General features: G+C 39.1%; 1 protein-coding gene and 1 non-coding gene across 5 annotated transcripts in view; one reads left to right on the plus strand and one right to left on the minus strand.

The window, feature by feature from the left end:
* MID1 (midline 1) overlaps window positions 1-27683 on the minus strand; it is a 233682-nt gene that overhangs the window by 127402 nt on the left and 78597 nt on the right. Inside the window, exon 1 of one of the 4 annotated variants that reach the window (XM_025372436.1) lies at window positions 10111-10245. The exons of the other annotated variants lie outside the window; for them this stretch is intronic. The gene's annotated coding sequence lies outside the window, so the exon portion shown is untranslated. Of the gene's footprint in view, window positions 1-10110; window positions 10246-27683 lie in introns of those variants that run through there. 4 annotated transcript variants of the gene reach the window in all.
* On the plus strand, window positions 16151-16253 carry LOC112616655. Its single transcript, XR_003117696.1, has one exon. It is a non-coding gene; the product is annotated as a U6 spliceosomal RNA (small nuclear RNA).

Consider the following 27683-nt stretch of genomic DNA (forward strand, 5'->3'; position numbering starts at 1 on the left):
ATTTCAGCAGAGATGATCGTGTTTAAGTGTGGGATGTCATTTTCCAAAATATATTCCTGAGAAAAAACATTGACTTTCACAAAGATGATTGTGATACAGGCAATATTTCTGGCATGTGTTCATTATGCTTCTGAATAATTCTATTGTATAATCTGGCAGTGGGACGTGGGTAGGCAGAACGAAGTGGAGAAAAATATCTGGGGGCTTTTTTGGTGGCTGCAGTAAGTTTGAGTACCAATGACTAATATTTAGAGCAACAATTTAGTTAATTAGAATAAGGATTTCAGTGGTTATCATATTCATTTGATAAGTTATGTTATGACAATGATAACGATTACAGTATGACAATGATAACGATTACAATTTAAGGAGGCTTACAAAACTGCTGAGGGACCCTTTTGGCCAAAAAACTCCCATCACGGGTTTGTCACTGTTGCCAGCAAAAGGTCAGGCTGGCGGGAGGTCTAGCCTCACACTTAGAGCTGTGTTGGCCTGGGTACGACCTCTGCCAGCTTTGTTGCTCCCCTCCAGGCCACCCGAGGGTGGCCCAGCTGCCTGCTCCCCTCGCCATAAAGACCTGAGTGCTTTTGTGAACTCTCGTCTGCCTTCCCATCAAAAAGGGTAGTGGAAGGAATTCCACACAAACCCCAGTTCATTAAGGGTGAAGAGGCCTCATGCTCATTAGCAGGCCTGGGAACCAAGCCGCTTTGAACCTTCTCCCTTTCAAGACCATTAGCAGAGGTCTGCAGACCAGTGATGGGAATATTAGATGCAGCCCACTGCAGGCTGTGGGAGAACAGTGCAGTTCACCCAGTGGTCGGGAGGTTCAAATCACCCACAGGGGTGGTGGGGAGAGCATTCTCAGCCGGATTTATGGGAAGGCTTCACATCCAAAGCTATGTTTAGTGATTCTGACAATCAATCGTTTGTATTCATACCTCTGCTTATTTACAAAATTTACGGTTTCTAGAATACCCTGACCCCTTCTGAAATAGCATCCCTCAGAAATACCATATGGTGCTTTGGTGAAATTAATGCTCATCTTGCTACCAACTGAATGGTAACTGATCATTAAAAGTATAAAGTATGTCCTGAGCCTGTTAAAAATTAAATAGCTACTGGCTTCATAAAAGTCTGGTATCTTAAAAAACCTTCAGCCATTCACTAGTATTTACTACATAGGAAAGAATAAAAGAGCAACTGTGACTTGAAATATTAAAGCTTGTACATCTCTCTATAACCTGCAATGGAAACCCTAGGGTTGCTGTTGTAAGAAACATATCATCCCCACTTGGTCTCAGTTACCTGTTCCTATAGATGGCTCAGAAGAAATGGAAAGTTTTTTACCTATTAATAATTATTTTGGTTAATCATAGAAAAAAATGTAGAATTATCTTTAAATCAAAGTTCTTCCACCTTCTCATCAAAAGCATATAAATTAAAGGAAAAATATTGCCCTTTTGGTCTGCTTTGTTCTCAGATAAAACAAGAATGCCTACCAATGAATCTCAATAGAAGGATGAGCATCAAATTATGTCTGGAGAGCTATGATGACTGTATTTTTAATGCAGGTGCCAGGATTCCATCCCAAAGAGGTGTGATGAGAATTTCTAGAAAGGATTCCGCTGGAGAGACCTCAGTGGAAATACTGACATTTTATTCATTCCTTCAACAGATGTTTACTGTGTGCCAGGCACTAAGTCAGCTGAAGAAGCCAGAATCTGGGGTTCACATCACCTCATCTCTATTATCACGGGCCAAGCCAGCATCATCTCTTATGTAGACTATCATAAGACCTTTCTAAACGATCTCTTGGCTTCTGTTCACTCCTGCCCTTCCCCCTATAGTCTATCCTCCACTCAGAAGCCAGAGAGCCTGTTGTTAAAACATGACAGAACATGCCTCTCCTCTTGCTCTGCCCTGTAAGGGCTTCCCATTTCACCCAGAGAGAAATTCACCAGAATAAACTAGACCCAGAAAACAAAGACTCAGACAGTGAGCTCACTTCCTCCCATGCTACCCACTCCTCTCTCTGCTCTGGGCACATGGCCTCGTTCTGACTCCTCAAACATGCTAAGCACATCAATCCCCTGCTCGCCCCTGCAAGGTCTTCAGAATCCACATGACTCTCTGCTCCAGTGTCACTTTCTCTCTGAACCCATATAAAACCAATTCCCCTTCTACCACTATACCACCTACCCATCGTGGCAATTCTTCCCCCATCTCGGTTTATTTTTCTTTATAATATTTATTACTGACATATTCTTTTAGTTTGCTTATTGCTCCTTCTGTCCCCACTGTCCTCAACACTAGAATATAAGCTCTGTGAAAGCAGAGATTTTGCTTTGCTGTTGGAAGAATGACCACCAACACCTAGAACAGCACCCAGCACACAAAAGGACTCAAACATTCATTGATTCCATTAAATGTACTGACTTTCCAGCTAAAACCAAAAAGAATCAAACATAGCCCTTGACTTTAAGGATCTCTCAATATATTAGAACAGAGATCAGCAAACTTTTTCTATTAAGGGTAAAACAGTAGACATTTTTGGCTTTGTGGGCCAAAAGGGCCCTGTTGCAACTACTCGATCTACCACTGTAGTGCAAAAGCAATCAGACACAATACATAAAGGAATGAGTATGGCTGTGTTCCAATATAACCATATTTGGAAAAACAGGTCACAGGCCAGCATTGGCCTGCAGATCTTATTTTGTTGAGCCATGTATTAAAAGATAGAGGCATATACAGACAACCAGAATATAAATGAACATCATTCTCAGAGAGGTATGAATAAAATGCTGTGTGGGCAACAGCGGCAAGGATGGTGGAGCAAGACTTGGACAAGCACGAGTTTCCAGTGCTAACGGGAAATGATAAGCAACAGGCTTTCAATCTGACATCAATGGAAATTATGTGACTCGAGTGCTTAGGGGAAACTCATGTAAGAATGATTTAATAGTAGCTGCTCAAAACTAGATCTTTTATTGCCATAGCACCTGGCATAGTGCTTTATGCAAGTATCTACACTGTAAATGGTTAATTGTATTAGGTGAAGACAAAATTCTCAGATGTGGTAAGTGAAGTTCAGCCAATTTTCTAAATCTTTCGCCTGTATGCTACCAAAAAGGAAGGGGTTTTGGTTTGATATCTATAGTGCATCCCACTTCTTCCACTTTTACCAAGGTTTTACAATGGTATAGATATCATTTTTGTTACATGACTCAACAGTATCTTATTTGTACTCATTCTGTTCCTTCTTCTAAAAGAAACTTAGTATGGTTTATTTTCTAGCTTTCTTTAAAGTATCTTTTTGGAGAAATTAAAACGCCATTCATTCCTTTTTTTTTTCTTTTTCTTTTTTTTTTTTTTTTTTGCCATTCATTCTTTCATCAAATATTTAAGTTCATCTATGTACTTGGTCCTGAGACAAGTACTGGTAACACCTGGCCCCTGTCTCCATGATCTTATGGTTCATTCTGAGAGAGAAAATATGAACAAGTCCAGGTGTGGTGGCTCATGCCTGTAATCCCAGCACTTTGGGAGGCTGAAGTGGGATGATCGCTTGATCCCAGGAGTTTGAGACCAGCCTGGGCAACACAGTGAGACCCTATCTCTACCAAAAAATAAAAATAAAAAAATTAGCCAAGAGTGGTGGCACATGCCTGTGGTCCCAGCTACTTGGGAGGCCGAGGCTTGAGCCTGGAAGGCTGAGGCTGCAATGAACCATGATCATGCCAACGCACTACAGCCTGGGCAACAGAGCGAGCCCATCTCAAGAAAAAAAAAATGAACAAGCTGTAATGTAACATAAAAAAGACGCATGCCAAAGATAGACAGGGAATAATCAATGCTATGTAGGGGAAGAGGAGACAGGGAGAAGCTTCCTGAAGGAGGTAAAATATGAAGTGGGTTTTAAAAGATGAACAGGGATTCACCAAGCAGATAGTGGTACGTGGGTGGGAATTTTATGCAAAATGTTATCTTTCTTTTGACTATACACACACACACACACACACACACACACACACACACACACACACACAAATATATAGCTTTGTGTATAGGCCAGGCACGGTGGCTCACACTTGTAATCCCAGCACTTTGGGAGGCCAAGGTGGGTGAATTGCTTGAGGTCAGGAGTTCGAGACCAGCCTGGCCAACATGGTGAAACCCCCGTCTCTACTAAAAACACAAAAAATTAGCTGGGTGTGGTGGTGTGCACCTGTGATTCAATCTACTTGGGAGGCTGAGGCAGGAGAATCACTTGAACCCAGGAGGTAGAGGTTGCAGTGAGCTGAAATCGTGCCACTGCACTCCAGCCTGGGCAACAGAGCAAGACTCCATTCCAAAACAAAACAAACAAAAAACAACAAAAAAAACCCCCCAATATCATAAAACAGCAGCTTTTGCCTTTTCTTAACTGTCATAATGTAATTTCCATGCCTTGGAAAAAAAAAAAAAAAAAGCTTCTTTGTTTTTTCTTCAATAAAAGGAAATCACACATGCATATTGTCAGGAAATCCTACAGCTTAACATTTTTGTGAGTGGGCAGATTGGTCCTCATTGAGAAGAGGATCTAGATAATCTTGAGAGTCCCTTGCAACAAACTGGGAATGGCAACAAATCACAGCTCACAGCTCACACCTCTGCCTGTCCATGGTTCAGACATCTAGAACAGAGCACAGAATAATGAATGAAAGGGGAGAGAGATAGACAGGTGATTGGACAATCTAAGACATTCTGCAGTTTTGCTATTTATTAGCTGTCTGTGTATCCATGGGTGAGTGTTCACAGATGTTCCCTACAGTCCCTCTAGCACTCACTCTAATCACTCTCCTAGGCAGGAGAGTCTTTAGTGACAGATTACAGTGAAGCTCCACATTGTGGGAAGCATTGGATACATCTTTTGAAGAAACTTTCTTATAGATTCAAGACTTATGAGGAAAGTACTTCTTTAAAATGGAAAATTAATAAACAGATGTTTTGATGGAAAATAATGAAGTAAATGTTTTCACACCTCCCTCTTCTTCCTTTCCTTTCCCCTCTCATGATGTGTATCTTAGTCCATTTTGTGTTGCTATAACAGAATACCTAAGGCTGGGTGATTTATAAAGAAAAGAGGTTTATTTAGCTCTTGGCTCCACAGGCTGGGAAGTACAAGAAGCATGGTAGTGGCATCTGCTCAAGAGAAGGAACTTTGCTTTATAAAAATAACGACAGGGCCATCCAGTTTTTTGTTTGTTTCATGTACTGCCTCTCTGAGAATGACTGCTAGGCTTGTATCCCAAGATGCCATCCCCTTCTGGAACCCAGTTTAGCACTAACAGTTCTTTGCTTCATGTACTGCAAGTGCCTCAGACTTGGAATGCACATCACGTGGGATTTATCCTCTTCCTTCATGAGCCGGTCTTTGTCTTTTCTACAGGGTTCCTGGTGTCTCCTCACAGCGCTTCTATCCTCCTGGTCACCAGACGGCAGACACCACAGTTTCTACTCCTCCCTCTTTGGGGGAGGCACAATTATGGCCCCCAAAGATATACACAGCCTCCTCCTCAGAGCTTGTGAATATTTTAGGTTATAGAGCAAAGGGGACTGATTGTTGCTGATGTAATTAAGATTGCTAAGTAGCTGACCTTGAGATGGGGAGAGTTGCATGGATCATCTAGGTGGACCCAAAGGAATCACGAGGCTCTTTAAATGTGGAAGTGGCAGGAAGAAGAGTCAGAGTCAGAATGATGAGATATGACAAAGACTTGACCAGCCATGCCTGGCCTTGAAGATGGAGGAAGGGGCCACAGGCCAAGGAATGCAGGCTAGAAGCTGGAAAAGGCAAGGAAATGAATTATCCCCAAGGGCCCCCAAAAGGAATGCAGCCCTAAAGATATCTTACTCTTAGCCCAGTGAGACCTGTGTCAGACTTCTGACTCTAGAAATGTAAGATAATGAATTTGCATTGTTTAACACCATCAGGTTTGTGCTAACTTGTTACAGCATCAGTAGGAAATGAACATACCCTCTATCCCCCAAATCCAAATCATTAGCTAAGACATATATGTGTCAATCCTCAGGAGCCCTTTGCACTGTTTTCCTTCCCTCTGTTCCCACTGCCTCTGTGTTGATCCAGACTCTCCTTGCTGCATTCCTACACCATTACCAAAAAATCCTCCTAATTTGATTCTCACCTTCAGTCTTTCTTCCTTCAGCTGAATGTTTGCAACATGCTTTTGGCACCACTGCTTTTTCCTGTCACTCCTCTCAAAGGCACAAAGCATTCAGCAGCTCCCTGCTGCTCAAAGTATGAATCTGGTCACCTTTTCTCCTTTAAAAGCCTTGCTCTAGCTTCTCCCAAACTATGCCTTCAATCTTATTCCCAATCATTCATGGCCTATACCAGTGACTCATGAGGTAAATGGGATCATTTGATGCTCTTAGCAATTGCCTTTGTTTTGCTTCCTAGAACAAATAATTTTTCCTATATGTTTCTGGTTTCATGTTTGGATTCTTTGTTTTCTGTGTGTGTGTGTGTGTTTCTTTGTTTAAGATGAGAGTAGAACCTCCTAGGAGGCCCAGATAGTCTGGCCACTGTTGGATTTGGTGACTTCATATTCAACAAAGAGGAATTATTTTAAAAGATGGCTCTAAACGTGTGACATATCTTAAATTTTTACATTTAACCCTTTTAACTGAAAAACACAAAGTGATATAATTCTCCTATGTACAAAATAACTAAAATTTTTGTTTTAAAATATTATTTCCTAGTACACAACAGAATAGTTAGTAATAGGACCTAGGGTTTAAAGTTATGTGATTAATCTCATTCTTTCAAAATGGTTGGATTCACTCTGGAGCTGATACAGGAACATACATACACGTGTGCAGGCAGACACACAAACACAAATCTCATATGGAGATAAAACATTCACAGTCTAAATTTGAGGCTAGTCATGAATGTGTGGCCTGAGACAAATGACCAACTCCCTTGAAACTCCCCATGATAAAAACTGGATGTAAGAGGCATGTGCCTTTGGGGTTAAGGAAAATTAATCAACAGAAAGATGGAAAGCTAGCAGTGAGGGCTGTAAGAATGATGGGACCTTGGTACCCAGGTGATGGCTAAGATGATCTGGCTGATCCAGTTGCCAGAGCAGGTGGCCCCTTGCTCCCTCCAGGCTCCAGGTGTCTTCATCCTGAGAAAACACTCATCCCAGGAGGAGGACTTTCCTGGAGAAAGGAAGGTGTTCTTTTGTCCAAGGTACAGGATATGAGAGGAAACATCTTGAAGGAGAAAATTCCCAGTGGAAGAGGAAGGCCCTAGGGACTTCCTCAGTTTTAGGGTTTGGGCTTGAGAAGGGAGATGGGGAACTCAGGATAGGTGCTCTTATGAATTATTGTTGCAGACCAAGGGCATAGAAGTTAAATGGGTTCATGTCTGTTAGATTCATCTTTTTTGCTCCCTCCTCTGAAGTAAGAGGCAAAAATACTGACCTGGCGAGTCCATTCAGACATAGCATTTAATCTCCAGCTTACACTGTCACAACTCTTGCCACCATCCTGCTAGCTAGCTTATTCTTTTTTATTTAGAATTTCACAATTTTATTCTTTGTAGTCTCTCCTGACCCCTGCTATGACACAATCAAGATAACCTGCACCCTGAAGGAACACCTAGGATCCCTGTGAAGACAGAATGCATTGCCAGTTTAATCCACAGCCAAATTCAATGGGCAGGTCTTCTGGTTCAGAATGCCAAGGATATAGAAGTTTCACTTGTATATTCAAGAAGTGACCAAGAATTAGGAGTCTCCAGACCAAATGCATTCTGTGAGCTCACTTATCCATTAGAATAAGGAGATCGCCCATCATCAGCACATCATCCATAATTTTTTATCCCAAATTTCCCTTAATGGAGGTATTGACATTTTTTAATCATAAGGTAAACCCACCTCTCAATGCTTTCCTACAAGTATTCTAGGTTATGTCTGCATACTCCATGAAATACAGTTATTTTTCTAACTTGGAGTACATTAAAAAGAACATGCAATTCTATCAATTCTATCAATAATTTTACTTTCAGGCCCTCACTTTGTACAACTCTAAAGCCTTCACTACCAGGGAAATTAGTGAGTCACTAGACCAAGGAATAAACTTGGATGCCAACACTGGGTGGCCTGTGATTAACTGTTAATACCAGGTGGCTCTCAGCCACTGCCCAGATGATTCCCAGGGCACTTCCTCTAGTTCTTTTCCAAATATCCTCTGGACTATAGAGACTAAGTTTATTGTTAAATTTACCAAAACATAACTGAGATGACAAACATACTGTTAAAATTCCACAATGTTACACCAAGCCACACGAAAATGGTTTCAGAACAGGAAGCTCCTATAAGTATTTCAAACAACAAACAGCATTAAAAATGAACAAATGAATTATTTGAGAGTGCTAAATTTCAGAAACGAAATCAAGACAATTTACTCGATTGTCCACTCCTCTTAACCCCTGTTCACCTGGGTAATTAAGATTTAGTTCACTTATTCCTGCTTGGATTTTTGCTATGAGATTATCCTTCTTATAGAACTATAGGTGAAATATTTTTTTTAAAGACTGCAGAATGATGTTTCTACCTTGGACCAGCAGAAATACAGACTTTCAGAGGACTCAAAATTACTGAAGTGTGAAACACTGGAAATGAACCTGAGTTTGGGAGGCAGATTGCAATAGGGACTCAACTCAGAAGGGACTTGCTCTCATCTTAAGCATAATTTCTCAACTCAAAAACTTCTCTAACACAAACTCAATAAAAACTGGCTGCTACATCCAAGATGAATTCATCATACGGTATTTTGAATAACATAATACAAGCACTCAGCATCTGCATATTCAATCGTGCAGTTTAGTATTTGACTTTGAGTGATAAAGACCACCAAATAAAGACACTACTCAAATGCTACTTTACTGATTAGTACTCTGGCTGATTTGAGAAGCAGGTGGGTTAGTAAAGGCACAGTAAAACAGGGCCATGAACTGATGGAAAAAGGGGAGGAGGGGATCCAATTGGATTTAACTGCATTCTGAAAGACTGGAAATTGATAGCATAATGTAGGCTGTTTCAGTAAAAATGCAAAGTGGTTCTTAAAAACAACAGTGTAAATAATACATCAAGTAAGAATAGATGAAAAAAGGTGATCCAGTAACATTTTATAGGTAAAGAATGTTACTCTGAACTATCACTGCATTTAGCCTCCAAATGTCAGCACACTCAAATTCATTTGCTCAACCAGTAACAGACAACTAAGAATTTCTGCCAAGCAAATTGTAGGGGACCAGAGGGACTGTTTGGAAAAAAAAAAAGTGACAAGCAGATGAGCACTGAGATGCTAGCCTCAAGTTTTAAAATAATTAATACAATTGATATTTTGAATAACTTGTCATTTCTTCTTTAAGAAGTGCTGACATTATTATTATTGTTGTTTTTACCTCATACCTGAAGTGAGAACCAGGGAAGACTTTTAATTTCACCAAACACCCACCTGACGGAATTCATGCAAATCAGATTAAACTGTTAACCAAATCTTTTCTGTGCTTTCACATCTGCCTATAACATGCTCATTCTTAGTAATTGGATCTCTAGGACATTCTTTAAAATAATCACATACTCGCCTGACCATGCAACCTGATTAATAATGAATGAACATTCCTGAAAAGAATCACTTCGAAGCATGGCAGATGTCTGTAGGGATATGAAGGCTTTAATGGTCAAAATTAAGGGGAAATGGAAGCTGGGTCACACTGTCTGGTTATTTTAATTGAAACCTAGTCTTCCAAATTTACTTAATAGAACACAAATACTCCTTCTCGAGGTTCATTTATACAAGCAGACAAGCACAAAGACAAATGGCAATGCAAAAGAACAACCCAGATTCCTGGAGGAACAACCACCCTATCCTGTTCTGTCTTAATAGTGCTGAAAGCCCCTCAACAGTTTCAGAAATCCAATTTGTTCAACTGAAAGACTGATAAACAGGTTAAAAACAGGAACTAGTACATTGGTCCTTAATAGTTCTTTGAGCACCTCTCTAGATTCTGACAAACAGATCACCTCGAATACCCACCAATGGACTGCACACTAGTTCTTTTTGAAGAAACATCGCCGTAGGCAGAGGATGGGGACCCACGAAATGACAGACAGGCCACCGAGACCAGATGGTGGGTGGCAGGCAGTGCTGGAGCGGTCCTGTGTGTCTGTGAGTGCGTCAACAGTGAAACACAACAGGAAAATCGGTCCAACAATTCCAGGAAGGCCAGCTCCACCTCATCCACTCCGCCAGGGTTGCCTGAGTTGAAGAATCAACTGCCTTTTCCATGGCCCCCGCCACGACTTCCCTATCCTCTGGCCTACTCAATGTTCAACTGAACCCAAATGAAAAGTTAGCTCAGGTCAGCTCAACACCCACTGCCTGGTCCAAAAAAATGATGACTTGGCAACAGGATCTGTACTCTCATTCCTTACAGGGACCAGCAGCAGCTTGGCCGACTGAGACAGTGTCCTGTGGCAGAAGGCTGAATGCTAGCTTTCCATGCCACCAACAGGAGCCATCCTGCCCAGCTCCTGGGGTTGGGAACAGGCACTAGACTCATTTACCTTTGGGGCCTTTCAATGTCCTACTGAGCATATGATCACATTATGCTCTGGATGCTGGCTCGTTCGTTTAAAAAAATAATATACACATTATTTTGTGCCTTTATCTTCTGAATTAATGTATAATGTTTGGAAGAAGTTTTCTTCAAAGTTACATCAGGAAGAACAATCTCCAGTACAGATACAATAAAACAGTCATTTATTTCTTCCAAAAATAGTGACCTAAATAGCAATCTATCATCCTGATAAACAATTTAAAATATATGTATAAAATATACATATATATGTATATATACACAGGTTTCACATACACACACACATATGCATACATTATGTACACACATATATAAAAATAACATATGTGTATATATATATTGAATATTACATACACAGTATATATATAATAGCAAATCTGTGATGGGTGTCCAAAATTTCAGTCTCCAGAATGGCAAAGAAAGGGTGAACAGAGAATAGAAAGTAATCTTCTAAAATTTGATTGACTAAAGGAGGAAGGGGAAGTAGTCTTCCTAAAAGCAAAAAAAAAAAAAAAAAAAAAAAAAAAAAGTCCTGCACTGCAGTTCTTTGAAGGATGTTGCTTATCACTATGCAGGACAAGAAACTGCAAGTAAAGTAAATCATCAGGAAAGTGTTTAAAAAAAGAATCTTGCACAATTCAATTCATAATCCAGACACTTGGACTCCACCAAAGGTGTTTAAGGAACATTCATGATAAAGGGGATGCAGAGGCAAGAACTGCTTCCTCGGGTTGCCCAGTTTGCACGTCTCAACATCTACTTTATTGCCATTGCAACACTTCACAGTAAATCAAAGCATGCTTCACATGTTAGGACATAAAAATGCAAACATAGATTTTTTGGCATATGTCTCTCCAAATTATAACTTCATTTGTCTTTTAACAATGAATAAAAGGATTACTCAATTTCACATACAGATGACTTCCTTAAGAAGTTCTCATTGTCCTCGGAAGAGACACACATAGATCATCAAGTAAAATTCTAAAGAACTTTTCATCAAGACATGCCTTTTGTTAAAACAACATTTAAATTGTCAAAATTCTACAGGCCTAACTTTTCCCTATTTTGGCACTGTAGTGGAAAATTAGCCTGAACATCTGAAGTTGAAACATCAGGAAAGAAATATTTACTCCACCCCTCAAGAGAAAATGATAAACAACAAAAAAATTATAATCTTTTAAAGGGCATAATCTGACAACTTGCAGATGAAATTTCCCACTATCTGAATGTCTCAGACATTTCATGTCTTTTATAGTTTAAGAAATAAAGCATTTAGTTTTAAAGGCACACAGAACCTGTTTTATATTATATTGAAAATGACCGATGTTTTCCAGGTCTATGCTGTACCGGGTATCATGCAAGAATTTGGTTCTGAAGGCAATGATAGCAGATTGGACAGAGAGGAAGAGGGTGAGAGCTGGTCACGCCTAGTCTCCTAGAAGTCTAAATCAATCCTCCTGGTGAATGGACCAACAGCGTGGTGGTAGCAGAAATGGTAGTTACTAATTTCTGTGAAACCAGCCACAGATGAAAAGTGTTTAACACTACCATCCCTGAATGCTTTCTCAAATGTATTTATAGTTTGCTAGGCATTTCTATATATATATTCATAGAACTATTTATATGTCTGTATAAAGTCCTATATATGTCCATAATGGAATTAGTTTTTGTAGTTATATATAATGTGTATGTATACATAAGTACACATATACATATACAAAAGCACCTTTTCAAAATTATTTGAGACTGGTTAGAATTCACTCTTCACAAACCCCTCAGTTATAGCATCCCTTCTGCATTACAGAAACATTCCTTCCTCAGTGCAAAAACAGAAACCTGTAGATAATGTTTATTTAAAAACAACAACTGCCTGCTCATATCTGCAAAAGGTTACCTGGAAATGAGCAAAATGACACAAGTGATCTATTCTCTGAAAGACCAGTCAAGTGGGATTTTTGCAGCAAGTATAATAGATTGTGCCCTGGAGAAAAGCTTGCTGCTTGGGGAAACTTTTTCTTACTTTATTTATATAATACTCTCCTAGAAGGCAGAGAAAGTACACACCCTCCCCTTCCCAATTATTACCAACCAGGAGCAAAATACTTATTGGTGATGGCCAATGCGACATTTCACAATTGTTCTCTGAACACTGGAAAGCTTAAGTTCAAAGACAAGAACAAATACTAGTCTCGTGACTCATGGAGGTAATGACGATGTTATAGAGTAACTGATTCCCATTGTGTGAGCAGATTGGGAAATTTTCTCAAATATGATGGCTCCTTTTCTCAAAGAAAATCGCTTTTTCCCTCAACTTCAAAGTCAGCCACACACAAAAACCTTTTGCTCACAATACCCTGAAGCCACCTCGTGATCTTAAAAAGTAAGGAAAACTAACCCTTATTCATAATTCCTGGTTAACTATTACGAATAACATGCTTTAAACATTTCCCCTGATCACTGAAGCTCTACAGTCAGGGGAAGAAGTCTTTTTTTTTTTTTCAAGGCAACAGAAAGAGGAGTGACTCTTTTGTTCTGAATGTTATTGTAAAGCACCACATGAAAGAAGAGGAATGATGGGAACATGGCAACGAAAAGGACAACAGCGCTGACAAATGAAAACAGGATATTAAGAACAGCGTCGGGACTGTGTGTCTGTACAGAACAAAGCCGGGAGGCTTCTCGGGAGAAATTCAAGCAAAAATACTCTTAACACATTTACATGCTAATGGATGAACTGTAGTTTCTCCAGGTGGCACAAATCTTTAAGTCTGGGGCAATAAAATTAGGTTATCATTAAAACACATACACACACACACACTGTAAAGTGTCATAAAATTAAAACTGCTTTCAAATCACATTCAGTCACACCCCCTGCCCTTTCAACCAGTGATCCACTTCTTGAAATTTCTAGATCTATGTTTTTCCCTTTGTAAAATAAGATACTGGTTCTGTCAAATAACTGAGCTAACTTAGTATATAGTCCCAAGGAAAGTGAATTTTCTACAAAAAGAAAAACAATTTTCTCTCCATTCACAGCACACTCTAACTTACACTTTAAATATAACCTTTCAATAGAGCTTTCAAGAACTCCCAGGGAAACTATGCAGTGGGTATTACGTTGAGAAACAATTACAGCAACTAAGCAGCTAACATTAATATAGTACACTGGTTTTGCCAAATCATGGTGGTAATATCTTATACTTTTCTTCTGACGCAAATTCCACAAAAGCTGCTAGTATGATGGTATATTTAATAAAACATCATCATAATTTACTGGACTTATCACATAAGAATTATTATTGTAGTCTCTAAAGAGGTTCACAAAAGTAAAAAATATGTCTGATTTTGCACTCCATTAAAAATTTCAGTCTTTTTTTTTTTTCTCTTTTCTATGTTCTGCCACTATTCTCCTTTCCCCCTTTTCCTGATCAGTCCTTTCCACTGTCAGATGAGTGATGAGCTGGTGTGATTTCTTCTTTACTAAAGCATTTCATCCAGCTTTCCCTCTGGCATGCTTTCAGAAAACTTTGGGCTAAGCCCTGAGCTCAGTGGGCCCAAGAGTTCTTGGTCTAGTGGGCTGACACTGTCGATGTGGTGTCCTGTAAAAAAAAAACATGTAGAGGCCAGGTGCAGTGGCTCATGCCTGTAATCCCAGCACTTTGGGAGGCCGGGGCGGGCAGGTCAGGAGTTCGAGACCAGCCTGGTCAACGTAGTGAAACCTCGTCTGTACTAAAAATACAAAAATTAGCTGGTCGTGGTGGTGGGTGCCTGTAATCCCAGCTACTTGGGAGGCTGAGGCAAGAGAATCACTTGAACCTGGGAGACAGAGGTTGCAGTGAGCTGAGATCATACCACAGCACTCCAGCCTGGGTGATAAGAGTAAAAAAACTCAGTCTCAAAAAACAAAACAAAATGAAACAAAACAAACAAAAAACAAACAAACAAAACCACGTAGTACCTTGAAGTCAGATAAACCTGAGTTCAAATCCTGGCTCTGCCATTTCCTTGCAAAGGCAGATTGGAGCCAGATACTGTACATATCTTATACTCACAGATGCTCTTCCTATCTTCTATGCAGTTTCCTTATCTGTAAAACGTGGACGATGAGAGCAATCTTAAGGGTCCTTTGAGGATTAGTGAGGTGAACTTTTTAAAGTGCCTGACAAAATTATCGCTCTTATGGAAGGACAGGGTGGTAGGGGTTGTGGGGTTGGGGTCCTTCTTCCCTTGTTGTTCTGAATTGCCTCTTCCCACTCTTCTTTGAATAAATTCATTATCTGTGTTTTTTACCGGAAACCACTTCATACCATTTTTGCGAGCGAGAAGGATATAAATCCATTTATTCAATAACATTCATGGAGCGTCTTATATGAACAAACAGTATGTGAATGTGAAATGAACTAGCATTTTTATTCTTAACATGAATGACTTATCTTCACATTGGCAATTTCATCTATTTCCTACACTATGACATACCTCTGTTCATTACCACTGATCTCCCACCATGAACTTGGGGCTTCACTTCTGCTTCCCACTGAAGGTCACCCTGTCCCATATGCACTATTTGTCAGAATTTTTTATTTTGCAGGAAATAAGGTACCCTGGCATGGATGGAGCATGTGAAACTATCAAGAACAGTGAAATGTTTCAGATTTTTGCTATTTGCCAGTTTCATTTCATGAATGCTGGCAGAAGACACCTGAATCAAAGATAAAGGCTGTTTTTACTCAAATGGTATGTACTTCATGTTCTGTTGGTTCCCCTTGTCCTCGAAGTCCTATGGAGCATCCTAGGTCCATGTTTGCACACTCAAGAGATTTGCATCATACCTGAGCAACCCCAAGCTTAGGGAATCTGAATCTTTTATAATGGACTGCGAGTTAGCCTGCCCAACTTTTGCCCTGGAAGAAGACGTTGTCTTTAATATAATGAACAAAAAACAAACCTGCCTTCTCCTCTGGAGCAAGATACTACCTCTATCTCCCAAGACTGCTATACAAACATCCTGGGAAATAGTATGGAATAAAAGCATTCAGTGCTCCAGCTCACAAGAGGTACAAAAAGGTGATAGATCCATGGAAAATTATTTCCTAATAGACACAACTCCTGTCTCCTCCTGGGGATATGGCCAACAGTTGTTACTAGAAATCAGATAATCACTGGGCTTTCTAGCAGTTACCATAGAGGCAGAATTTCATTTGGTATTGAATGACCCTTGAGTCATAGAAGACTAGAGGTAAAAGGAGCCTGCAAGAAAGTGATGAGAACTTCCTTACCAACGGCTCCAAGCTCCTTATCCGACCACCCTCTGACATCAGCTGTTGTACCAGGAAAATTGGCAGAAGGCAGGTAAGTCTCACCCATAGATTTTGCTCAACTAAACAGAGCCCTTAATGTCCTTCATAGTCCCAAAACAGCTTGGGTCTGGTCTGCAACTTCAGCTCTTCACTCTGAACCTAAGCTAATTTTAAGAGTTTGGTGCTTGTTTCAGCAGCACATAGACTAAAATTGGAATGATACAGAGAAGATTAGCATGGCCCCAGCGCAAGGATGACAAATTCATGAAGCATTCTATAATTTTTTATTATTCAAAAAATATTAATAAAATAAGAGTTTGGAAGAGTAAGCTAATTTTGTTACTTTTATGACATTAGAAATCCTATATGTACATCCATTTTGGCTTTCTCTAAGCATTAAAAAAAATTAGAACTACTTATTTTGGAGTAAAATCAGAAGAGTCATTTCTTTCACTACTCTTTCATTCCCATGGTATTTTTTGAGGTCATTCTATGTGCCACGAGCTGCTCTAGGCAGCAGCAAATTGGTGGTAAATACGAGCGTGAAGGCCTGCCCTTGGAGAGCTTACATTTTAATGAAGGAAATAAAAAAAAAAAGGTTTTTAAAAACACAAACATTTCAAAGACTCATGCATGAAAATGAAAGAAATAAAAAGGATGACATGATAGAAGGTAGATGGGTGGTGCAAATCTATGTTAGCTAAGGGGATATTACTACTCATATTTGTGCTGGCTTTCTTGACATCTTGGCTTTTTCCCTGTCAATAAACAAGCAAAGAGTATCTGAATTTCAGTATAAAACTTTCCGGTGTTTGGTCAGAGAGCTGTGATTTAATTTTTCAAGTTGTTAAATGTTTAGCTTCAGATTGCCTCAAGGATAGAGTTCTTTTTCAAGGGCATAAAAATCCAACTTTTACTATTTCTTACAGGAAAATGCAATGTGATGAATTATTGTAAAATAGTGACATCTTTATTTATTTTAGCAATAAAATTTTGAAAGAGAGAAGTCATGAACACTTAGTGAGCCAAAAAAGCAGGAACCCCGATGTTTTAGTCCATTTTGTGCTGCTATAATAGAATTCCTGAGACTAAGTAATTTATAAAGAACAACAATTTAGGCCGGGTGCGGTGGCTCACACCTGTAATCCTAGCACTTTGGGAGGCTGAGGCGGGTGGATCACGAGATCAGGAGTTCAAGACCAGCCTGGCCAAGATGGTGAAACCCTGTCTCTACTAAAAATGCAAAAATCAGCTAGGCGCAGTGGCAGACGCCTGTAATCCCAGCTACTAGGGAGGCTGAGGCGGGAGAACTGCTTGAACCCGGGCAGCAGAGGTTGCAGTGAGCAGAGATTGCACCACTGCACTCTAGCCTGGGCGACAGAGACTCCATCTAAAAAAAAAAAAAAAAAAAAAAAACCAAAAACAAAACAAAACAAAAAAATGAGAGCAGGTCAGGGCCTAGTCTCTCTGTTTCCAAGATGGCATCTTGAAGGCTGTGTCCTCTGGAAGGGAGGAATGCTATGTCCTCACGTGGCAAAAGAGTAGGAGAGGAAGAACCCACTTCCATAAACCCTTTTAATAGCGGCATTAATCCATTCGTAAGGGCTTTACCATTAAGCCCCACATCCCAGTACTGCTGCATTGGGGATTAAATTTCCAACAAATAAATTTTGGGTGACACATTGAAACCGTAGCATATGGTATTCAGAATTACCTGAATATCTTAAGTGTTTGATTCTAGGATGTTAACTCAAAGTTGAAAATAACCATGGATGTACAGTTAAGGTTATAGGGATGGACAGGAAGGAAATGAATAGAGACATTGGAAGAGGCATTGGTTTTGTCTGTACTTACTCACCAGCTTTTGCACCACTAGAAAAGGAAATTTCATGAAGGAAAGGAAGTAAATGAGGGAAGAGTGCTGGGGGAAATAAACACATGTGACTACAGCTTTATGACTGGTGAGCACCAAAGATGAGTTAAGACTAGATCCCACTGGCTGACAGCCAATGTCTTTTGACATGTCATAATGTCATTTGACAATGACAATGACAATATCAAAAAGCATTTCAAAATAAATAAATTCACTGGCTAGGTAATATTACAATAGCAGCTGGATCACGATTTTTAGAGCCCATCTCTTTAAGAAAGGGTTAGAAGGAAAATAGTCGCAGAGGCAATTGTTGTAGGAGAATAAAGAGTTGTTATTGTAGCTATAGCAGAGACCAAGGGAAGAGCTTGGGAAGTCTGGGTGGTGGGTGCCCTGTGCCACTCTTCCACAGTGAAGCAAATAAGGTTTGTGGGAGGACAGGGTCGCAGGGGTCCAGGGGAGGGGTTATAAAGCAAGTAGTCTTCTGAGGGTGAGTTATTCCCAACCCAAAGACTTTTTGGCCTAAAAACCAAGATTTAAGTTGTTTATTTGGAGACTTGAGAATTTTGCCCAAAATATATGTAAAAAAATGTACTCTATATAAGAACAAATCCCATAAATGCTATGAAGCTCCTAATGGCTTTTAAAACATATTCTCAAGGCAGGCTAAAGTCTGAGAGATTCTCCTTACATTATCAAAGTACGCTTCCTTGATCTTTGAGATAAATTATAAATGTAATTTGTAAAACATGAATACAAGGCATGAATTTGGAGTTAATATCAAAAGATATGACCTTAGGGAGTTGACTTAAGAGTTTTTTCTTGTTATTTTGCTTTGTATCTTATTGTTTGTTTAAAATTTAAAGGAAAAACGTTTCATTTTAAGCAATTTAATTCTCATTGAAATGCATTTTAAGTGTGAGTTTCATCCTGTACATTTTATCCATTGAATCAAATTAGACAAGAAGCTGGCTTTTAAACATTTAAAAAAAAGCCATTTCTTAAACATAAAAAAAAATCAAAAGAACTCAGTACTTAAGATGCAATATAGGACTTAAAAATTCACTTACAAAAAAAAATCTAGCTTTAAGAACAGTGAGCTTTCAAGGTGGCTAAGCTATATTAAAGTGAAGTTATACTTATTTTGACTATAAATATGAATACTAATTGGAGAAAGTATCACACAACTATATGAGAACATATTTCATTTTTGAAATAACAAATTTGAATGCCTGATTTGTCATCTTGATTGTAAAGATATGTCGTTTATCTCTTTTACGTAGCTCCTTTAGCTTGTCCTTATTTAAGTCAACAGGGTCTCTTGATTCAGGGCATCATTCCAAACAATTTTGCCAGTTGTCTAAATCTATTCTTCCCATTCCAAATTCCAAGTGACTCTCTCTCTTTGAAACAGATGCAAATACTTAGTTTCACAACTTTAGTCATTTTCATCCTTAGAATACAGACTGGAAACTGCTCACTCCTGGGGTGCTGGGCAAAGGGTGCCAGACGATGGCAAGAGTGCTGGTGACTTCACCGAAGAGAGCTTTGTTGTGCTGGAGCCACTGCCAGCTACCCTCCTCCGAGCACTGACTGCCAAAACATCACAGTCCAAAGAGGGGTGCTCTGTTCCCCCTTCCTACCTCCCCCACATCCACCTCCCTGCCTATCAGCATCCAGAAGCAATTCTTTGCATGGGTGCTTCTTCATCCTGATCCTGACTGGCAGCTCCAAGGATTAAACTCAGGTCCTTTGGAGCAGTCGCTTTATGCACATTAGCCCCCTGGGGTGTTGAACTCCAAAACCTCTATTTTTTCCCCCTGGTCTACCCTGTATCTCACAAAACCCTAGTTAGCCACTGTGGTACACAGCCTTTCTTCTATTCCACGCTATCAAAAGAAAACAAAACAAAACACCAGACCTTACAACAATATGATGGATATGGTAATGATCGAGGGTCTTTAGGGTAGTGGGTAAATTCCAAATTCTTTCATAACTGAGACTTGGGAACTCGTTTTCTTCTTTATCATTAAGACTTCACATTTTCATCAGCAGAATCTTGCTTACAATAGCACAAATGATCATTTGGCTGAATGAAAATGGCTTGTGGGGGGTGTGTGTGTGTGTGTCCATTAAAAAAAGTTCCTCAAAACTGCTGAATGAAAATCAAGACCAGTGTCTTCTTAATCAAACAAAATTTCCTGCTTAGTGACTGCATTAAAAAAAAAAAAAAAAAGAAAAAAGACCATCTGGCCTCTGTCTGCTATTTGAGAGGTTTTTTTCTCCTCCTCACTTCCTGGTTATCTTTAGCAAAACATTATCATTTCTCGTATAAATTGTTTTTACCACGGTGCATTTCCTTCTGCACATTACTTTAATAAATGGGATAGAAAGCATTGCTCCATTTCTTGAAAAATACTTTTCAGTTATAAATGGTAGGTTTAAAGGGGGAAAAAATGAAAACTGTGCTTAAAAAAAGGAAGATGAAAGTCCAATCACAGTGAGGGCATTAACTACTCATGTTTCTTTAAACACTTCTGCCAAGGCAAGCTCTTTTTCATATATATATACTCTCTCTATATATATATACTATATATATATACACATGCATATATAGTAATAATTAAATTCCAAAAGTGAAAAGCCACCCTACGCACCCTATCCTACTCATTTAAGGTGATAACTATACTAAACACCCTCCAAGAAATAAGTCTGAAATGGAATTAATTTCCACGTGGGAACAAAGATGACAATAAAAGTACAATCAAATCTCAATTAACGGAAATTATTTGGAAATGAGAGAGTTCTGGTTAATTTAATTTTCTGGTTAACTGAACCCCAAATAGAAAACTTAAAAAAAATCCTAATTGAAATATTTCTACAATGCTTGAGTCCACTTTACTTGCATAACTACAAATCACATATTGGATCTAATTGAAAGGTTTCAGGTAATTTCAAATCTTATTTTTCCTTGAGATCATCATTAAAAAGACCTTTTTTCATTTGATCATAAATAGAGATGACAAAGGAGATTGATTTGAATGTATAATTGTATCCATGACCATGCATTTTTACAGTAATTCATAATATCACCTTCTTCCTTGTATTTCACAAATCTTTAGGAAAAGTATAATGCAGAAAACTTGTGGTTAATTAAGTGTTGATATTTTAGTAAAGTTCAGGTAAACTGAGGTTTTTGTGCATTTACATGCTAAACAAAATGACAAAGATTCCTGCTTTTCTTACTGCTGTTCAGTAAGTATAAAAAATGAATGATAATTTTAATATAGTACTTCTGATCAATTTTGTTAGCACAAATTAAAGACTATGGAACACTTCGAGAAATATATAAATGAATTGAGAAAGCACTAGTGTTTAGTTTCTCAGTGGAACATAATGGCAGCTCAAGACTGGTCCCAAATGTCCTCCTTCCATGGTGCAGTCACGATCAGTCCAGCTTGGGCTCCCCGTTCCAATTTCCCACAGATATTTATACTGTGCCACTTGAGTTACCAAATAATGACACCATTTTGAATCAAATTATTGCCCAACAAAAAGAGACTTCTAGTCTTATATTTTAGGGTTCCACCTTTTGATGAAGCTCCTGTATTGGGTAGGAGATCAGGAAAATGTTAGCTAAGATCACTTCCAGCTCTACAATTCCAAATAGCTTGCATTGTATGTGGGAAGATAAGGATAAGACTGGGACTCATGTTCTCTCTCTGAATACCCACACACTCTCATACTGTGTCTCTCTACCTCTGTCTCTGTCCCTCTGACACAAACACATACACACACACACACACACACACACACACACACACACACACTTTTTCTTTTGGGGAGAGGAAGACATCACCAAGCCCTCATCCTCCAAAGCAATACTACGCAAATTTATTTTGAAATCTTTTATATGCCAAGAACTCTGATAGCTACCAAGCACACAGTAAGGTTTTCATAAATATTTCCATAAAGGACTGAATGAAGCTGAGGGGATGTGCCATCTCTCACTTATGGGCCTACAAAACATATTCTTATAGGGAGAAAAGATCAATGATGTCAGATTTAGCCGTGGTACTGGTATTTGTGCTGATGACTATTTTGAAAATAGTATAGTTGTTACATACTAAAAATAGGACTCTATTGTAAGGCATATATATGTGTGTGTATATATATTTATGTATTAATATTATCAACTAGTATGTCTTGGGCACAAATGTGTGAAGAATATTTTGAGGATACATGTATTGAGTATATATTTTACAGCTCAATCTGTAACTCAGTTTAGACCTTGCAAAGACAAAATCAGTGGGTCCTTATTTTTGTTCACTTTGTTCTCTGTCTGTACTGTCTTCTCTCAGTATCTTTTCATCCACCCTTGCCCTGAAAAACGAGAATGACACTAAAACATAGGCACTTTTTCTTTCTAAGGACCCCTCAAGCGATATTATAAACTTAATATCTTGGGGAATTCTGCAGAGACTTTCCAAACTGGTACACTCAAAATCAGTGTCAAGGCCCTGAGGCTGATTGGGCCCCAACTTCTGTCACCACAGTGATTTCTAGGTTGATTGGGCGCACTTGACATCCTTGGGTCAAGGGTATGGACAAGTAGCCCTGTGCCATTTAGAACCACCAAACACTCTTCCAGCCCATGGAAGCAGCATCAGGAAGTACTGCGGATTATTACCTGCTGACTTTATGTGAACTTGTCCTTCCAATAAATACTTATTTTCCTTAGAAAAGGGCAAAAAGGTGTCATGATATATTACTTAGGTAACTGTTATATCCTTATAGAGTAGTGCACTTGTATTAATTCTTCACCATACAAAACAAAGGATATATACAACATTTGGTGACTTAATGGAAATAATATTTATTTAGGGGGTGGCGAATTCTAGGCAAAATAAATAACGCATCAATATTCCTAACACCCAAATGGTTGACATGTGATGCAATTTACATAAGGCTTCTTTTGAATTTCATTTTTTGGAGCTTTCCTTCATATATCCATAACTGGCATTTAAAAAAATATCTACAATATGCCAGGTACTTTATACAAATTGGGTCTAATCCCTACCCAATCCCTAAATAGTGGGTATCATTTTCCCCCTTCTGCAGATGAGGAAACTGAGACACAGTTAAAGCATCTTCTTCAGGGCCACACAACTGGCACATGGCAGAGACCAGTTTAGAATCTGGGTTTTTCTGACTCTTAAAGATCTCTTGCTGGAAGTAAAATTACTATGTCGAAGACACATCTGCATATTCATGTTTATTGCAGCACTCTTCACAATAGTCAAGATATGGAATCAGCCTAAGTGCCCATCTATAGCCGAAAGGATAAAGAAAATACATTTCTTTATGGGGATGATTAGGACAATGGAATACCATTCAGCCATAAAAAGGATGAAATCCTGTCATTTTTGGCAACATGGATGAGCCTGGAGGACATTATATTAGGTGGAATAAGTCAGGCACAGAAGACAATTACTACATGTAACAAACCTGCACATTTACCCCTTGAATCTAAAATAAAAACTCAAATTATAAATAAAATAAATTTTAAAAACATTAAAAAAGATACATACCACATGATCTCACTCATACGTGGAACCTAAAGAAGTCAATTTCATAGCAGTACAGAGTAGAATAGTGGTTCCTAGAGGCTGCTGAGGGTATGGGGGAGGGGAGGAATGGGTAGAGATTGGTCACTAGGTACACAAAGTTAAACAAGAAGAGTAAGTTTTGATGTGCTATTACATAGTAGAATGACTACAGCAAATAACAATGTAATCTATATTCAAGACAGCTAGAAGAGAATATTTTGACTGTTGTCACCACAAAGAAATAATAAATGTTTAAAATGATGGATGTGGTAATTACCCCGATTTGATAATTATACTGTGTATCCATGTACTGAAACATCACATTGTACCCCATAAATATGTACAATTATTAGGTGTCAAATTATAAATACTTATTTTTTTAAAAAAAATTCTTTCCTCAGCAACATATTGCTGCTACAGCCTCAAGGAATTGGAAATTTTTGATATACAAATATGAATAAAATGTGGACGCTGTAGATTCTGGCAGTATTTCAACTACTTCTAAACTTTAATTTTGAAAAGACGAATAGTGAAGCATTGGTCACGTGTTCCTTTTTCACCAGGAGCTATTCAGTAATTTCACAAGTTAAACCCTTCCAGTTCTGTCTTAGAAGGACTGACATCTGGATCATATTGGCAAGGGGGTGTTTTAAACATAAGAGAAAATTAGGAGAAAGACCTAAGACTAGATTACTTCCACGAGTTCACTCACCAATACCCGCCCAAGTACTGTCTTTTTTCTTATAACTAGCTTGTCATCCATTCTTTCCACTCAGTGAACAATGGCTTGTGACCTCACAGTTAGCGAGTTCACAGGAGAAATATATCAGTTGTAATTAATGTTTACTAGAATAAATGTAAATATTTTAAAACATACAACAGTTCCAAGCACATGTGATTTCCATTTTATTTTATGAAACACTAAAAATCCACTTGTCCACCCCATTAATTATAACCTGCTCCCAGCCCCGACCTGTATATAATTCCTCCTGACATAAATTGGAACAAGGTGCTCAGAATGGAAGCAGCCTACACCCCAACTGGGCTACAAAATGTCAAGTTCCCAAACCTCTCAAAAGTGTAACCTGACATTTTGCTAAGATTAGAGACAGTTTATGAATTTAAAAAGAGGGCTTAAGGACTCACCATAGTTAAACCTACAGTAACTCCTGAAATATCCAAAGTAAACAGGACTAAGGGAGCCCTGGGGACACCAAAGCCCTGTTAGAAGAGAAGGAACAGTCTTTAGTGGGTGGTATTTCTTTGCAGAAAATAATGTACATGCATTCAACCAGAATTAAGAAGAATGCAACAATAAACTTTGAGGCTTGAAGCCCTCTAGAGATCTAAAGGAGTCATGAGTGGGGCCATGCGAAATTATTTCTCCTTTTGCTACATGTGAATGATTGAATTTATACTGTCCATTAATCCTAAATGTTGAAGGCAAAAAAAAAAAAAAGAGAGAGAGAGAGAGAATGGCTAACTTTTTAAATAGTATTTTTCTTGACATGAATATAATATGTATTTATTATACATATGTATAATGTATTTTGGTGAATATTTATAACATTCCCAAAGAGCAAAACACCTATAGAAGGGCCTAACCGCAAAGAAGCAACATTCCACAGGTTGATCTTTCTAGTCATTTTCTGTACCTCTTAGCCACAAAAATGGGATCAGACTTTACATTTTGTTTTGCAAGTTGTTATTTTAAATATAATATATTGGGTGATTTTTCATGTTTAAAGACTCTTCTGACTTTTCAAGATTAATCTTAAGTACCTTTTAGTACAACTAAAGTATTACATCCACTTTCCAAATCAAATAGACTATATAAGCTGAAGACTTACTAAATATTAAAATGTGGGCCGGGCGCGGTGGCTCAAGCCTGTAATCCCAGCACTTTGGGAGGCCGAGGCGGGTGGATCACAAGGTCAGGAGATCGAGACCATCCTGGCTAACATGGTGAAACCCCGTCTCTACTAAAAATACAAAAAACTAGCCGGGCGAGGTGGCGGGCGCCTGTAGTCCCAGCTACTCCGGAGGCTGAGGCGGGAGAATGGCGTGAACCCGGGGGGCGGAGCTTGCAGTGAGCTGAGATCCGGCCACTGCACTCCAGCCTGGGAGACACAGTGAGACTCCGTCTCAAAAAAAAAAAAAAAAAAAAAAATATTAAAATGTGAGCAATTTTTCCCCATTATAACATGCACTGTCAGTAGGGGTGATATTGCCCCCAAGAGGGAGAAAACTAGTTCTCAGTGGCAAAAAAAAAAACAACAAAAAAACAACAAACCTTATGCTTTTTATGCACAAAGCACAGATATACATAAATAGACATATATTTGTGGTATTAAAATTTCATGCAAGGAGCAATTAGCAAAAAATGTTTCAAAAGGCTTCTTGTGACGGGGGTTGAAAATGAAAATAGGTTGTAAACACTGTACTACAGCATCAGACTTGTAAAAGGTGGCCTTCACATTGCTAGAATTCAGAAGATGATTTTTTCCATTTTAAATTTCTCAACCTCGAATAAATTTTTAACTCATTTCTTAATTACAGACACCAAGTTTCCAAAAAGCAGATCTTTGGAGAGTTAATGTTTTGTGATATGCCCATGGTCAGCACATGTGATATCTGCCATGTTCTTATGAAAGACTCCTTGGGGTCTGGGTTAGGAGGCACATGTTGAGTAAAAGGATGTTTTGAGGGCAGATGAACACATCATCTCGGAAAGGGCTAGGGCCTGCTAAGTCTGCATCTCAACATTTATCAGCTCTTGCTCCGTGCTGCCCTCTTGTGATGTCTGGGCCTCCAGTATGCCTTGATCTCAAAACCTTCAGTTGCCTTAAATTGATGGAACACCTGCCCTCCAGTGCTTCTTGGCACCAACACCTAGGAGATGGTCAAGGAAAGAAGAGAACACCAAAAGATGCATATTTCCTTATAGGAAGAAGCCAGTGTCCGAAGAGGAAGAAAAAGTCACAAAACTTCCCTTTTGCCCTTTAACCCTAGGAGAGGGTGGGCCAATTTTCCACAAAGCTGCTGTTATTACAGGCCACACAGCTCACCAAGGAGCAAGGCAGGAGCTGAGACTCTTCATCACCTTCTGTGGTAGGCAGACTTTCTAAAATGGCAGCCCAAAGATGTCCACCTGAATCCCTGGAACTTGTGAATATGATATCACTCCTTGGATTGTGTTGTGTTACAGAGCACAGTTGATGTTAGAAAGGGAGATGATGCAGGTGGACCTGACTTAATCACATGAACCCTTAACTGCTGAGAACTTTTCCTGACTGAAGAAAGAGGAATTTAGAGAGATTCTATGTGTGTGAAGGACTCAGTGTGCTGTTGCTTTGAGGTTGGAGACGGCCACTTGAGAAGGAATGCAGATGTCCCTTAGAAAGAGTGGACCACAGCTTATAGGTATCAAGGAGTTCAGTCTTACAGCTGCCAGAAAGTGAATTCTGCCAACAACCAGAGCGAGCTTGGCAGCAAATTCTTCCCTAGGGCCTCCAGATAAGAGCTTCGTCTGGCCAACAGCTTGATTTCAGTCTTGTGAGACCCTGAGCAGAGAACACAGCTGGGCCACCCAGACTTGCAACCTATAGAACCACGAGCTAATAAATGGGTGTTGGTTTAATCTGTACATTTGTGCTAATTTGCTATGCAGCAATAGTAAATGAACACACCTTCCCTTCTCTACAACCATCCTAATGGGGGCCATCCTGGCAATGTCTGTCTCCTAGATCACAGATTCTGGTGAGTGACAATGAGTTCAAATACAGTATCCAATCCCTGGCCTCGAACTGACTTAACCCTTCAAGAATCCACACTAAATCTTGCCAGACAAGTCCTAGCTCTTGACCTCTGCTCTGACCAATTGTCCCTTAGGAAGATTTTAATCACCTTCCGCTTAATGATCAATTTCTCAAGGCTCTCCGCTTTCAGACCCTCTACCACCTGGCTTATTTAGTGCTTAGTATCTTCTCCAAGTCAAGCATCCATCTGGTGTATTTCACTCTGGTTGTCTTTTACCTGCTTAGAACTTTTCTTTCTACATCTAGAGCGTGTTCATTCTGCCTCTTCCAATCTCCAGTCTTCATTTTCCTATAATGGGCTGCTCAGAGATTATGTAAGAAGAAAAGTGAAAGTCTGAATACCCTTCCGTGTGTTGATTTTCCTGAATTTTCTATAGGGGAAACAGAAACAGTGATGATATGCCATGATCGTATACT

This window comes from Theropithecus gelada, chromosome X, assembly GCF_003255815.1.
Source record: "Theropithecus gelada isolate Dixy chromosome X, Tgel_1.0, whole genome shotgun sequence".
NCBI classification, from domain to species: domain Eukaryota; kingdom Metazoa; phylum Chordata; class Mammalia; order Primates; family Cercopithecidae; genus Theropithecus; species Theropithecus gelada.